At 32.6% G+C, this 17,432-nt stretch overlaps 1 long non-coding RNA gene across 1 annotated transcript in view; it reads right to left on the reverse strand.

Annotated features, from left to right (window-relative positions):
- Window positions 1–3,872: 3,872 nt before the first annotated feature.
- Window positions 3,873–17,432, reverse strand: part of LOC108737871 — a 22,560-nt gene continuing 9,000 nt past the window's right edge. Inside the window, exon 2 of the long non-coding RNA XR_001937913.1 lies at window positions 3,873–7,248. This is a non-coding gene — a long non-coding RNA (uncharacterized LOC108737871). The remainder of the gene's footprint in view (window positions 7,249–17,432) is intronic.

The raw sequence follows: 17,432 nt of genomic DNA on the forward strand, positions 1-17,432 counted from the left end.
ATTGTTCTAAAATTATAGTAAACGTTATGCTAACATACAAAAAAAATGAATCAAAGATCATTTCGGAATGCAAGTGGTGAAATACAGGCATAATCAGCAATACAAAGTGTAGTCCTTGTATTTGCCTCTTGTTTTGTGGTGCCCATTACTTCACTAACTTTCATGTACAAAGCCGACACGAAGTTTCTGCCCCGGCTGGAATGCAATTCCATTGGTACTCTATAGCGATTAATTCAACTATTGTCCAGCTTTTCGGCAACGGGGTGTGCTTCCTGATTTAGTATCGCGTGTGCTTTTGGACAGTTGCTGAAGTAATCCATAACGACTAAGATATATAGGTTACTTTAGTCTGCCAATGGGTATGGTCCTGCTACGCCAACTGTGATTCTCTCATAAAATGGCGCTCATCTTCACTCCCTTTCTTGCATCAGATTTTCACGTCACTTCTACTTCGTAGCCAATAAAGTTGCTTGCGTACCTTCCCTAGAGTGTTCGAAACTTCGAAAAATCCTTCTCCATGGATTACTTCTAGGACTTCTGAAACCGTCTGAAGTCCACCCGGACTGTCCACATTTTAAAGTACCGTAGTCTAAGATAATAAGTTGGTTCACGCTGATTTAATTCCATTCCGCTTCAATATCTTCATCATTCCTATGGTCATCGATTAAATCATTATCTTCCTAGGATTCGTCAAGCCAAGCGTTGGTTAGATTACAATTCCAGTTCTCCTTTCTTCTTCACAGATGAACAACGTTTCCAGTTTTCCACGTAAAGTCTCAAGGATAGTGCATTTGCGTTGCCTGGGTTCGATATCGAACTCGTATCCCTGTAGTCGATGTAACCAGCGTGCAGTGTAGGGTTCTTAATGGCAGTAGTAGCCACTTTAGCGAGGCGTGGTTCGTTCTTAAAGGGAACTTCCGTCCATACAGGTTTTTGTGGAAATATTCGAGGGTTTTAACCACACACAAATAGTTCTCGATGAGTAGTCAATGTAGTTTCGTTCCTGCTTAGAGAGTATTTTACTAAAGTGTCTGATGGTCTTTTCCTGGCCTTCTTCTAGTTAGGATAACACACCACCACATTGGTAGCATCAGCTTCAATGATGAAGGGCTCACTGAACTGTGGGTATGGCAAGATTGGGGCCCCAGAGAGTGTAATGTTGAAGTTTTGAATTTTTTTTGGCACATCAAGTTTAATCTTTGATAGTAGGAGGAATGTCCCGAAATGCTTCTATATTCGTACCTTGGTACCTATGGACCAATCTTGTACAGCATCAATTTTGTCAGGGTCGGCTTTAATTACTGCTGGTGTTATAAGACTACACTCGGTTTAGTTTTTGTGCCTTAAAATCGAAAAATACTGTTGTTGTTAATTGTTGTCCGTTACGTTTCTTTTAATGTTTAGCTTATTATTTTAAATGTCTGGGTTCGGGTAATTTTTTTTGTCTTATTTGACTGTTTATTTTTGCTACCATATAAACGCTTTTAAATGCGTTTTTCAGAATATTTTGTAGTTTTTGTTTGAAAGCTAAATAGAGAAACGTCATACATTTAGTACTATTTATTTCAATTGTATTACAATATATATTATTTAGTATCACTGCTTTTAATAATTTATCCTACCCGATCCTTAATTTATTGTTGCAAACATTTCAATTTGATTTTCAAAAAAGACTAGCGATATAAAGAGAACCAATGTAGTGTTAGCCTAGCCGTAGTTTATTTAGTTTATAGAATATGTTAAATAAATAAGAGTGTGTCTGCATTATTTACCTATTTGTAAAAAGAAAATATAACTTTGAAAAGTATTTCTATATAATTTTTTTACGAGAATATAATTGTGGTGCCATCTGTAGTACAGTAGCGAAATGAAAATCAAGATTAGTTACATCTTGTAAACCTAGATGACACACACTGCCAGTTATTTTTGAAATGAAAAAATGTTTTAGCAATGCTTAAGAATTAAAATTAAACATAAAATACATTGAAGAGTTTAATGAATAGCTCTTGTTATTCAAGTCAATAACTGATAAATTTTATTGCCCATTGTTCTAATATATTCGCTTAATTGGTTCCTTTCGTAAAGTCGAAATAACGTTGCCTAGTTCAGTTTTATAGCGACGTAAATTTTAAGATAGAATTCGAGACAAAAATTTTATGATGAAATAAATTTTGTACTTTGATCTCACTTGACTTGACTAAAAGATAGTGCCAATTTTATCTATGCTATAGTAAGTGTACCTGACGTAACTATTTAAGCTCGTTGAGTATTTATATATATGAGTATAGTACTTACATTAAAAATAAATCATTAAATAAACGGGTAGGCATTGCTATTTATCTACTAATTGTAACGTTCCTAGTAAAATTGGATAAAATACCATTGAACATAAGACATTAGTAGTAACATAAAATAGCAGCTCACAATAAAAAAGGATATAAGAATACACAATTTGAAAATCATTCAACAAAAATTTTATCATTTTCGCATTATACATACAAAAAAGACACAAAATAGTAGATACAAGAATTGCTAGACAATTTACATAATAATAAAAATAATTATTGTAAGTCGAGAGCAAAAACGACATACTACTTAGAACTGTGTAGAGTGTAAGCCAAATTTTTCAAATACAGGAACTATATACACGCTTATACTAATTTTTTCGTAGGATTGTAAATAGTACGTAAATATTTCATTTATGGTGCCAAATATGAACAAACAGAGTTCAACTTTTAGTTAATTGACTCCTACATTAATAAGAATAGACATTATTTTTTTTCAACAAAATGAAAATTGAGTTAATTAATTAAAGACTTTTGTTAATTTGATTTACGTGCCTATCACGTATGTATATAAATAAATTGGGTTGTACGTAAATTCAGTTTGACGAATACTTTTAGTAAGGCCTTTGTCAAAATACTGTAGTTAGCAGCGAGTATCGGTAGATGGCGATCTATTGTTCATAACTTTATTTTATATTAACGTAATTTTATGAAGCTAATGGCGTGCTAATGAGAACCAATATGTTCGGAATCGTGATCAACTTCTGGTACGTGCAATAAATTGTTAACTAAGTTTGGAAATTCAAAATCCTTAAAAAGGTAACAGACATTTCAAAGATAATTTCAAAAATATGTATATATCTAATGCCACTGGAGCGAAACACGTGTCAGGTGTGTCAATTTTTCGAAAATGATAGTTAAGGTTGATTAACTTTTAATAATTTACAGGTAAAAAGTAAGACTGAAAATTTAAACAAGAATTTCTCGTAATTTTTTTAAATAACAAGTATGTATTTAAAAAAATTACCCCATTCTCATTGTTAGCATTCTTTTGGTCTTTTTTGAATTATCCAAACTTATAGCGGTGGTTCTAAGAAGTATACTTCTTTTAGTTTCTCTAGCGATGTGCCCCTTCCAACGTCTTGAATGCGCTCTGGCAAAATCGTAGGTAGGGAGAAAAAAGCTCATTATACTCTCGACTCTTGTTCATTAAACATACTTCTTCATACAGTACCTGCCAAAAGTTTTGTTCTATCATGAATAGTAGTGCTAGTCGAAAACAAGCCTTAAAGCTTTTAATATGTCTTCAAATATAAATAAACATCTCGTTGATATTTTCAGTAGTAAATGGTACCAATAACAGCACATTTGAGTAATATAATTGTAGTGGATAAAATGGTCAATTTTTCCGTGCAGTACTGTACGGATTATACGCTCCTCACAGGTTAAGAGTTTGGCCGAGAGTTGTCTCCTTCCTTTTCTGGCCTAGTGCTGTTCTTTTCTACTTTGCGCCGGTCAAACTGAAGGTCACATCGTTACAGAAAGTAAACGAAGTATATTACCTACTGGAAAGTATTAAAGGATTCATACTGGTCAATAATAGAAATTTATTTCTATACCAAATTACAATAAATATACATTCAATATTATGAAAAATAACAAGTTACTTAACTCTACGTAACAAGATTATAAACTATCACAATTTTTATAAGTATGGCAGAAACTAACATTATTATTATTATTGTTACTCTTGTTATTAACTTTAACAATAGATACTTATTGATTATTTATTGGATACGTCATCGAGTCACTTTATGTCGCCTGCGTCTATTATTCAATAAATCCCCATTAATAATTATTTATTATTATTTAAAAACTACTACAGTATTTAATTAAACTACTCAGAACGAAGAATTTATAACGCCCTTGCAAACTTGTAAATAGACGAATTTATAATAATTACTCTACAATGAACTTCGCTAAATAATTAATTATTTATTTATTGATATTAAACTTCGCTAGATTTGGCGATATTCTTAATTGTGACTACATTTTTTAGAAATTGCTTGCAATACGATAGCGCACAATACAATATACACAATGACAAACATTAATTCATTTTGATCGGGTTTAGGTTTATAAATTACGGACAATACTGTACATTTAACATTACGTCTGGGATATTTTTGGCTCTGCATTATTTATCTATGTATACCTTTACTGTGATATCGCAGCAGCCTTGCAATATATTTATGAAGTAGTCAGTCAAGGTAAAAAGTTATAAGTGGCAAGCTGTACTGTACAAATTATTGCCATTCAAAGGTCGACAAAAATCAAACAATGTATAGTAAACGTTTAAATATATTGAAAGGTGTTTCATACCGTACTTACTAACTTATAATGAGCAATTACTGACTGTAAAAGCAGCATTTAAAAATAATATTACTCAATACAGTATGTAAATATGGTAGGTATAACTGTGTAAATTCTGGTAAATAAATGTAAAAGTTTTGGTTAATACGTTGATACATTTCCATATTTAGCGATATGTAAATATATTTACCAATAAGAAAGATTATATTTTTAAAAAGTAAAAAATTTAGCGTTTAAAATTAATCTTGAATACTTAATAATAGTAGGCTGGTGAAATAGTTGAGAAAAAGAGGTTAGTAGCAGACTAAGAGGGCAGAGGGGGCAATTTGATCTGGACCTCTGTCCTTGAGAGACCTCCAAATTTTGAGATGTTCTTTTTAAAGAAATCCCATAGAAAATCAAAATACATTCAGCTGTTATAAGAGTCAGTTTTGTCTTTGAAGTTGGAGGCCTTGTAGGTAACCAACATATTAACCTAAATAGGTTAAGTTAAGTTAGGTTATGTCAGGTCAGGTTAGGTCAGGTTATGTAAATTATCTATCTATGTCTTAAACAGAGAATTTATAAGTTCATAAAACCTTGCATGAAACATGAAATTAATACGTTGTTAACACAATTGAAGCGTTGTTTAATACCCACACCATCTAAATAGATGTAGGTAGTATAAGTGCAGTTTAAAAATACGTAATGCTGTAGTGAACAGCTTACAGATGATTTATCTTTTTAACTGAAATAGTATAATATTCTTAAATTTTTTTCTTTTTCAAACTATTGTTTATTTTTTTATTATGAATAATAAAATCCAATTAAGGTAGTCATTTAGATTTAGGCGGTTGTTCTTATCAAGTGTAAACAGCAACATTTTTACCTTGGAACTAACCGCAGAAAAACCGTACAGTACAAATCCAATTTTTAAGCAGCCTGAAGTATTATTTCGTATTACCACCTCAGGCCTCCGACGAGCTTGAAATTATGTTTCGTGCAAGAATTAAAATTTAAATAAAACAGTAATGTAACTGTAAATATTTTTTAAAATTAATTTATAGAACTTTTATTATTGATCTTACGTGGAAATGTAATAATAATAGTTGTATATTATTTAAGTACATAGTTAGAAGAAAGGTTTAAATAAATTGTTTGTACATAGGACTTGTGGAGATACTATAAATTGGGAAGGGATTGCGATTGTAAAAACCACCACCACTATCCACCTAGCCAAAATGTTAAACTATAGTAACTGACTGGTTACTAGGTTATATGGATATCCACCATAAAATCAACCAATTATAACCATATGTTTCTCTAAAACTCTAAATTAAGTTTCAGCGTACTTAAAGGATATCAACTCTGGCAATTCACATTAATGATCTTTTAGTACTTTTCTATAACCACCGTAAATTATTTGGACCAAAGTCCATTCAAAGGTTTTTATTAAGGTTAAAATTCCTAGCAGATAATAATCAATAGGTTAACATGGGATTTAAAATGCCTAGTTTAATTTATAAGGATCTGTAGCTAATCAGGGGCCCGAGAATATAAAGGGCTGTCGCTACCACAATAATCTAAAATTTTAAAAATTACAATTATAAGGTTGACAACCCCGAGATCAATCAACCTACGCGAGCACTTATTGAACGGAACAGGGGATTACCCGTCGCTTGTTTTGGGTTATTTTTTGTCAGACTAGAACAGCTGTTTATACTGAAGGAACGTTGTAGTCATACTTTTGTACTAGTCATCAAAGTGACAACCTGACTAATGAAAGTTTTATTGTTTACAATGCGCTGTTTTTTCTTTTCCTATACATCATTAAAGAAAACAGTTTTTTGACAAAATGGCAATTAGTTTGATTAATTAGTTGGACCCCCGAATAGTGTTGGCACAAGTAGATTTCTCCCTTGAATATAGGAGTATACAAAGAAATGACGTGCTACCTAATAAATTATTAGAAACACTAGAGTAAACAAAACAGTCTAATTACTTCATATATTTTTAACCAAGATTCCTAACCTTAAAAGTGCAAATTAAATTAGAAAAATTTGCATTTTTATTTCAATTTTTTATTTTATTTATATGTTGTGTTTTGTACATTTACATCCCTTAAGTACACTGATCCTTAAAGGTTTTTTCTGTTGTCTATTTAAAAAATAAAAACCAATAAGATTATGAGTAAGAAAACAAGATTAAATTGTGAAAAGGACTAGAATTCTATACAAATGTATGAGTGTATGTATACCAATACTGATTTAAGAGACATGCCCCGATGTTTTGGCATCTTCTAAAGTGGACATCGTGTATATTCCATCAAGCGTTACCATATCACGAACAATTTCCATTAAAAAGTGAAAGAGACTAGGGACGCGTAACTTTAACAGCCCTGTTGCATGAGTAGATTGGCCATTTTAAAAACTCGCCACGAAGCGGTAAAGAATGACGAGGGTCTTAAAGACTCAGCCTGATTGTTGTTTAGCGGCGGCGTCTGAGATCGAGATGCTGCTTCCTCTGTTGCAGCCGATTCGCCTTTTCCGTTTTCCTTCTGGCCGTTTCCGTTTATCGCAGGCGAAGTCATATTGTCTCCTCGTTATCGTTTCTGCAAATATAAAGAGGAATAACAATATCGCCGGGTAAACTTCCGTCACACATTAACACAAAGAGACATACTGTCTGAACTTTTTTAATCTTCCTTATAGTACCTATACGTATTTACAATAATATACATACATTAAAGGGTGTCCACAGATTCCTACGAACATTTGGAACAAAATGACGTTTGAAACAAAATAAAAAAATTATAAAATTACAACAGTTTTGATGCCGGCCCTGCACAATCGCAAATTAATTACGATTCCAGCTGATCGTAGAAAAATTCACCTTCAGTAGGTCGGAATCAGCTGCTTTTTGGGGTAATGTTATTGTTTATGTTTGGTATTAAGTTACGGATCAGTCGAAGAAAATGCACTCGCGTTAAGGTCTATTAGATGACATGTTAGAAAAACTACGTACCTATCACAATCGAAAATCTCATGATCGTAAACTGAAGTGGACCTAATGTAGTCGAGTATTATGTTATTTTAAATAGAAAAGAAATTTTAACGACTACGGAATAGTTAGAAGCGGTGAATAAACAACCCTCACCACCCAGCTTTTGGTAAAGGTTTGTAACATAACTACATAACGTACCAGTGTACGAAAACAAATGTATGTGTTATGGTTGTAAAAGTTGAGACAAGATGCAGACCTATTTTGACCATTCACATGTGTTAAACGTTAGTTTTGCCTGGCAGGGCTCATTAACCCCACGTGGGGTAATACAAGGATGTGTCCAGAAGGACCAAGTTGGTTATTTTGTTTTCATTAAATGTAAAAAGCTAAATATTGATATAACTTCGCATAATTACACTGCTGGAAGTGTGTGTGCTTTGGATTGTTGTGGAATTTACTTGTTTGTTAGTGTTAGTTTATTTTTTTAGTGGTCATTTCATAAAAGACTATTACAATAAGGACAATTAGTAGCGTGATAGTGCATTCTAGTAGAGTTACATTATACTATCGTATAATTCGAAACATTCCCGGTATCTTGGCCAAAATTCGCAGTAACAGGGTTCGCCGCTGTTAGTGTTGCATTGAAGCGAATAGCGGATAATTTCAACATTTTTTATAAAAGGTACGTTTTTCTTTTTCACTTTTACCTTTTTTTTACAAGGTGGAAGTGCATTCGGCTTCTTCCCAATAGGTACTTGTTACATCCACACTAGATCAGCTGAGCGACGTTAGTCGCCTAGATCGAGGCCCGTAATGAAACAAATTGTACGTTCAAATTTGCAAAGACGATATGCGAACTCAATGGTTACTGGATTGAAAAATTGTATAACACTTTTTAGTTGTATTTTGTGTCAGGAAGTCATGGTCTTTTTTTTAATTATTATAAATGGACACCCTGTATATGGCAGTGTCCCAACCTTTTTTCCTAGCGAACCAAAAGAAAGGTCCGAAAAAATTTGACGAACCCCCCTATGTAGTCGTTAATGACAGGTAAAAAAAAGCAATAAAATTTGATAGAATATATATTTTCATATTGCAGAATAATTGATTATATTAATCGTGAAACATTTAACTAAAACATTAATAAGACTAAAATGATTTAAATATAGTAAACTGCTTTAATTTGATATTTATTTCTAATTGTATTGTAAAAACAAATACTACATAGAAGGGAAAACTGCTGCAATGATTTTAAATATAAAGCAGATCATGATACTAATCACATTGATGAAATGTTTTAAATATAGATAAATGTTTGTAATAAAAAGAGAATAGTATTTGATAAGAGGAAATTTGAATAAGAGGAATAAATTTTAATGTATAAAATTGTTGATATATTTTGATATTGATGAAGTAATTTTGAAAAACAAATAAGGAAAAAGGAAATGAAAATATTGAAATTTATTATAGATTTCTTAACAAACAGGCAGCTAACAATCTGTTTTACAGTGGGTGTGTTCTTTAATTTTTGTGTTTTTGTTTTGTTTTTTTTTTTTGCTTTTGATTTTAATGGCGTTTTAAAAAATCCGCCATTACAATATTATTTTCGCGAACCCCCTCTGCAAACACTGCGAACCCCCAAGGGTTCGCGAACCATCGCTTGGGAATCACTGATATATGGTTTATGTCATTTAATACTTAACAAAATTGGTTAAATACAGGACGGACTCGGGCAGTGGTTCTGCAGTACAGAATATCTCACAATAGTAAATAATAACAATCATTACGTTTTTTTTTTAAACAGGTTCTGCTCGAACTCTCCGAAGATGATTGAATAAGTGAAAACAATTGTTAGACTATCTGAAAAAACTGTAAAGGTAAAACTACCACTTTGTGATTTCTTTGACATTATTAAAATGACTAAACGACTATATACGGTCACATACGTTTATTTTTATTTATACATATAAGGTTAGAAGCGTTCGAAATGTGGTGTAACTGACGAATAATGAGGATACCGTGAATAGAGAGGGTTAGAAATGAAGAGGTATTGGAAAGAATAGGAGAACAGAGGACTCTATGGAAGTCAATAAAAAATAGGCGAGATAGGTTGGTAGGATACCTTCTCAGGAATGAAAGGCTGGTTAGAGACATTTTAGAAGCAGAAACAGGAGCTGAGAGGAGTCGAGGTAGATCTAGATTAGATTATTGCTCATAAATGGTTAAGGATATGAGATATTCTAGTATCAGGGAAATGTAAAGATGCGTGTCCAACAAATCTTGAAACTGACGACTTTATGATGATGATGATACATGTATTAATTATTTCGCAGAAACAGTGTAACATTTGATACGTTTATTTTCAATTATTTATCTGTAAACCCTACATCTCCCTTCTGATATATTTTTAGAAAGATTGTACCAAAACATCAATATACCGGATATACACATGTATATACATAATATTGGTTATGAATTCCTGTAATTTGAATGTGAGAACACCTACATATGTTTGGGTATACATAAACTGATTTACGCCCGCATTCTTGGCAACCGCTGACAATTACACGCTGCATTATCTATCCAATGAATGTTATAGTTACATATAATAAATAATAGCAACAACTGGGCACAATAACAACTTCTTCACTTGTTATCTAGCAAATAACGAATTAGCTCTGACATTTAAGTGGTAAATGGCCAGGGCATGTGCAAGAACCAAAATAAACTGACTTAAATCGGATTATTCTAATAAAAGATTGGACAATTGCGTGTAGAAAATAATGAGTATGTATATTCACGTCAATAAATGATGAATAAGTGCGAGATTGATTCGTACCTTATAAAATATGTAGTTATGTATAACGATATCGAAAATTTATATTTCTTGAACTCGAAAAAGATTGAATAAAATAATTCGAAGTGGTCTGTATTTTGTCGAAACTGCCAGACGCGAATCGCGATTTCGATCTTTTTGGATCTCATCAGCGCGTCGCTGACAGCTCCGACAGAACACAGACCAACTTTCACCTGCTGTCTTAACAGCGCGTTTTAGAAAATACCACAAATGGCGAGGTAAACGCGATCTGTAGTACGATGCTACATTTTAGGATTACGTATGCTCCAACAAGGTCCATTTAAATATATGGATATCTACTTGCTGAAACGAATCCTGGCGTAGATAACCTCAAAGTGGTCTAGACCACTTTGGATTACTTTATTCGATTATGGTGACGTGCCTATCACGTTGAGGTTAGCTACGTCGTTTCAGCAAGTAGATATCCATATATTTAAATGGACCTTGTTGGAGCATACGTATAATCCTAAAATGTAGCATCGTACTACAGATGGCGTTTACCGCGCCATTTGTGGTATTTTCTAAAACGCGCTGTTAAGACAGCAGGTAAAAGTTGGTCTGTGTTCTGTCGGAGCTGCCTGCGACGCACTGATGAGATCCAAAAAGATCGAAATCGCGATTCGCGTCTGGCAGTTTCGACAAAATACACACCATTTCGAATTATTTTATTCGATTATGGTAACGTGCCTATCACGTTGAAGTTAGCTAGGCCGGGATTCGTTTCAGCAAGTAGATATCCATACAAATGGACCTTATTGGAGCATACGTAATCCTAAAGTGTAGCAACGTACTACAGATGGCGTATACCGCGCCATTTGTGGTATTTTCTCGACAAAGATTGTTAAAGTGTATGTCTGGGCGCGGCACTGTACGGGTGCGAAACATAGACGGTGAGCGCGGCGGAAAAGAAAAGGTTAGAAGCGTTTTAAATGTAGTGTTACAGACGAATGATTAGCATATCGTGGATAGAGAAGGTTAGAAATGAAGAGGTATTAAAAAGAGTAGGATAACGGAGGAAGTAAATAAAAAATAGGCCAGATAGGTTGGTCGAACATGGAGAAGAGTCAGACAAATTGCAAACAGAAACAGGAATTAAGAGGAGTAGAGGTAGGTTTAGATTGAATTATTACTCATAAATGGTTAAAGATGCGAAGATTAGCTCAGGATATGAAATAGTTGATAATTATGGTTGGTCGAATAAATCGCATTGTGATTTTTTAAGTTCTACATCAGATTAACAGCTCATTTAATTTGTTTCTTTATTACTGTTGTACAAATTTTGGTACGTTTTTATTATTTACGACACAATTTCGTTAATACATTAACACTATCCAACATTTACAGCTGCCGACTAATTATATCATTCATCCTGTCGCCTAGCTACATTAATTATGTTTTTAAAATATTATAGTCTACGTTCGCTGATAAATAATACCACTGGTAGATGGTAGCATCATGAAGAAATTAAATAACAATATAGAATATAAAAACTTAATCAAATAACTAAACTACCTCAATTCAATGTGCTTCTAACCCAATTCAATTGATAGTATGGTTTAATTTTTGTATCATATCAATTCTTAAATATATGAAATCCTACGACATTGTTAGTTACTTAATAGTGGATTAATATGCAATATTAATTTGAAATCATTTTTTCGTTTTTTTATTTTCCCATTACAAACTACCTCAAATTAATGAGGGAAAAATTGTTGCAGTTGTCACACCGCCGCCGGGAATCGAACCCGAGACCTTTGGCTTTACGCACTAATGTTCTGACCACTAAACTACGAGAGGTGACAAAAGCAACCACGACCAGGTTACTTACACTTTGAAAACTTTTTTAAATACATCTGAACTAGTAAAGAAGCCAAATAAATTTTTTTTAAGAACTTTCGGGGAAATATAAGGATATTTCAGTAAAGAAACTAGTGAATAAAAAGAAATATTCATCTATTATCGTTAACTTTTTGCTGGTTAGCGCATTGTCGTCGTAATGTGCGGTAAAAATTTTCGTTGCCAAAAATTAAAGTGAAAACAAATGACAATTGTTTTTGATTGCTCTGAAAGGTTTGTGTAAACCAACATTCTCTTATTGTAGTATGATCTCTATCGATATTTATGTATGTTTATTGACTGTATTACTATGTCAAATACTATGCACTTGAATTGATAAAACGTTCGCCTATTTTTTTGTGTGTGCTCTGCTTAAACAACTAATTGGAATTTGATCATGAACGTCATTTTTTCACATCTCCTAAATAATACGTTACGCAGTAAAAAGATTTAGGAATTTCCTTTGTTAATTAAACAAAAACACATTCATTAAAGCGAAACATTTTGCGTTCGCATTAATTTTGACAAAAATAAAAGGTAGGACTTAATTTAATGATAACAGGTTGACTCTAATAGAACAAAGAGGACTTGCGGTAAAATTATTTTATTTAAAGATTTAATGGGCAGTCTTTTTGGTATCCTGTCAACTTTAGTGTCTGCCTATGTGTTTATTATAGACGTTTTATCAGAGGCCGTTTGAGGTAACGTTCGTGCACAATTAAAATTTGGTCAATAAAAATTGACATACAGACGTACAGCCCATTTCAATTTGTTTGAATTGTGACCTTGAAGAAATCTGCGCGAAGAAGAAGAATATACACTAGGCGTGAGCAAGACCGAAATAGTATGAAAAAGCTTGAACGAGCAGAGCTCTCTTAGGAGATCGGCTAGAACTGTACAGTACTAGACGAAAATGTTGAGCAATATCTTAAAACAAAAATATATATAAATTAACAATAGAAAACAAAGCAAAAATTTTATGGGTGTGTAGAGCGTTAAGTTAATTCACTTGTTATCATTTATATTCTTAAATTTTAACGAGGTAGTTTAAATAATTTTGCAAATGGTACTGTACACTTTTGTCTAGTTCTCGCTCGATGATCGGTGGAGAAATGAGCTCCGCAGACAAATATGATTGAATTTGGAATTATGCTACGGCGCATCCTAATAAAGGGAAGGGGCATATCTCCAACTTCTTGAAACAAACAGTAAACATTCATTAGTTGAATTTGGTGGTTTATTTTGAAGGACTAAATAGTCCTACTAGAATTTTGAGGGGAGTGTAGGTAGGGTCCCTAAGTGGGTAGCCACACTACCTTTTGTGGGTCCCATGAGGTTGCCCCCTAGGGCAAGAAAGGGACATACAACGCCTTGCCGCATTTGCGCATCATCAGGAACGTATGTGACCCCGCGGGGAAAAATTATTGCTATTCTATTAAAACTTTTTGAAAAAATTAACTTTATTATTAATAAATATATATAGATACATATATGACTTATATGTAAAATTTGTTTGCTCTTAAGTAAGATTGTGTTATTAGGCTATTTTGTAGGCAACAATACTTTAAATTGCAATCGTTTTACTGTTTTTCCACCTGATGCGTCTGGTTTCAGTTGTCTTATAATAACAATATCAGGAAGTACAATTGTTGGTTCGTTGTAATGTAAAAGATTTCATTGAAACGACGACATAATTGGGCAAGAGGATTATTATCATAAGTTTTTTATTTTACCGAGAGTATTTTCAAAAGGATTTGCCTCATCGAGCACCCACAAGGTAGATTTAATTGTAAGTTTATACATGTGATAGGTTTGCCCCTTAAGTCCCATATGAAAAACCTGTAAGGCAATCCTCATTTTGGTATCACCACTTTTTTTGGTGGGATTTTCATGAGGAATCTACGGGGAAATCCCTATATCTGGCCCGCACACTAGATGGAGCATGCCCCCTATAAATTCTAGTTGGGAGGTACTTACGTTAAAAAAGGTTGTGTGATTTATTTAAAATTATTAAAAACAAATGGAAATGCATCGGACATATCTTTAGAAATTTTTGCCAAACACCTATTCTTAAATATCTTGTATGAGAAAGCTTTTGAAGCAATAATAATCAATAATATGGATAGCAAATCTTAAATGCAGTTGCCCCAAAATCAAGGAATTGTATTGTTGTATAGGTATATGTAGCAATGCAATAATTAAGTTACCGTTAAATCGTAATTGTGGTTCATATTCCGTTTAGATGGTTATAATTACAATAATGGCGTAATCCATCTTTTTATGGACAATACCGTCTGTAACGTGTGCTACATAAAATGCATTAAAATGCAAGGCCATCATAACCACTAAAAGGCTCTAAAGCGTACAATTAAGATTCAAAAAGGCTTCTCTAAATTGCAAAAATCCTCTTTAAAACTAGAATGACTTATAAAAAGCCATAAAACTGAGCCGACTTTGATCGGCATTTAATCTTGAATTCAACTATTTATTTAGATAATACATAATTTACAAATTACGATTCTTTTAATGTTGTACCCAACCATGAGACAAACATTTAAAATATAATTGAGTCATTTCGTAAACGTGACATTTGATTGCATATAAAAAAACTCAATGATTTAAGAAAACACTTGGTATTGTAGTTTTGCAAAAGAATTTGTTAAAATCTCTGACAATTGTTTCGACCATTAACAAATTCAAAGAATATCTGTGGTGTACTAAAAAGATTTTACAATCTTGTTGCTTAACTATTAATTACATTTTGGACAGGTGTTGACCTTTAATAATAGAGATGCATAAAAATTTGTTAATTCATTAACAATAGGGAGACCTCCTGTTTAGGCTTTAGGTACTAATTTCTAAAATTTCCAGGGTGTTCAAGCGTTTACTTTTCGCAGAATTGTGTAGTAATTTAATATTATCTAAATTTAGAAAATATTTACTTTCCATACAATTTTGAGATATCCCTGTACATTTATTTCCGTTTTCTATAGTCTTCGTATGTTCGTTTATGCGCTTTTTTAAGGAACAGTCTGTCCAACATAAAAACAGTTGCAATTCTTGCATGATAATTTGTAAACACCTGACTAATCTAAAATATCAATTTTTTGTTTATTATGGACAAGTATTGACTTATTAACGTAAATATAGTTTAACTTATTACCTATTTTAGCTTAATCTAGGAATGTAGTTCATTAAATGATCTTCCGTTTGATTTGGAATCGGAAATTGTATAGAACTGATTTTTAATAAGTTTTTAAAGTTTCTTATAAATAAATTTATCGATAATAATTGATGCTTTTTAATCGTTGTTAACTGCTAGTGTTTCTAGGAAGAGTATTTCTTTATTAAATTGAGGTTATTTCAATGGAAGACTAAACAATTTATGAACAAAGGAATGGAAAATGCTATGTTTAATATTAACTTCTTGTTTAGAAAGGGCATGCTGTATAATATCTGTCCAAATAAAAAAGTTTCATTATTGTAGATCTTGAATATCTTACTTAACAACTCATCTATCAATATTATTTGGTTGCATTATTATTAGAATGGTTCTAAAATATTAAATAAAAAGCATGAGGAAGTATCAGAAATTGCATCTACATCATTACATAATAAGTCAACTATTGTAGGAACTCTTATTATTGTGTTAAATCCTCTTTATTACTTTATTGCAAAAAATATATTTTATCTTAATTGAAGTACATAGTGCTGCTTTTATTTGCGTAGATAATTTATTATCTAAGTAGATACTTTAAAAGTTGTGGTTTTGTCGTTTTGTGATACTCCAATTTCGAGTGTCAGCCAGCTCAATATTAAATTTCTATAAACAATTATCATATTTAAGTTCGATTTCCTCGGAATTTTACATTTTCCCTTCCAAACTTGTCTCCCTCTCTCCAAATTTTTTTTTTCCGGGAAAATTTCAATCCCCCCTCAAATTTTGTCCCCAGAATTTCACGCTATTTAAATTCCACCGCCCCACCGGAATTTGACATTTCCTCTAAATTCTAAGTTCCCTCCAAATTTGATTATCAGAATTTCGCAGTCTCCAAATTCCATCGACACCTTACCTTTCTAACATTTGACTTAAATTTTTAAGGATAATTTTGGAATAATAGTTTTATCCTACCACTATAAGAATTTATAAAGTCTAGCAAATGATTTGTAAGTAAATGTCGAATTTTGATTTTTCTGATCCCGAAGAGGTGGTCCGAACCCGAACTCCTTCCCTAGATACACAACTGTTAATTAAAATACTGTTTTAGATGCATTTTGTTGTACAGCAAAAGTTCCCTATTCACGGTTTTCATTATTCGCTGCTAAAATTTCATTATTCGCGGATGCAATCGGTAAACAGAAACGGATTCGGTATCATTTATTAAGAGAATTTTTTGGAAAACATTCTAAACATTTTGATTTAACGCTGATGCGAGATAAATATGTGATTTTTTGTATAGAAACAGATAAACGTTCACCCTAACTTGGTACGTTTTTGGTTTTCAATTATATGGTCATTAAAAGCTTTTACATGTGCTTAAAGTTGATGCTTTTTGCAGAACACGCATTTTCAACAGAAATCAAAAAAAATAAAAAATTGCCTTCGACAGGCTTTAGAAAAAAGCTTTACCTATCTTTCTACATAATTTCAAGCCTCTATTCCAAAGATTAAATTCATGATATCTAGAACCGATAAGCATGTTTTTACTTTACGGCGCATGTACTACTGCATCCTATTAATGTATCGGCATGTAAGTACTGTTGGTACGTGCCGAAGCAGCTTTTATAAAAGATGTAACCGAGTAAACAGAAAAGTATTCGATATTATTTTTAAAAGTATCGGTATCTTCTAAGTACTGTTGGCTCGTGACGAGGTGACTTTTATAAAAGACTAGTGACCCGCCCCAGCTTCGCACGGGTGCAATGCTGATACTAAATATATTTTTGTTTTGTTTAGATTATTATCGAAAAGGGGAAATCTTCAAAAGATACCCCCTGAACGTACTAAATATACTACAGAATGTCTTTATATACAACATTCACAGTTTTTTTGTCATTAGACAATACAAACCGGCCTCCCGGCCGGTACCGCCGCAACC

This window comes from Agrilus planipennis, unplaced genomic scaffold (genome assembly GCF_000699045.2).
Source record: "Agrilus planipennis isolate EAB-ADULT unplaced genomic scaffold, Apla_2.0 scaffold172, whole genome shotgun sequence".
Lineage (NCBI taxonomy): Eukaryota > Metazoa > Arthropoda > Insecta > Coleoptera > Buprestidae > Agrilus > Agrilus planipennis.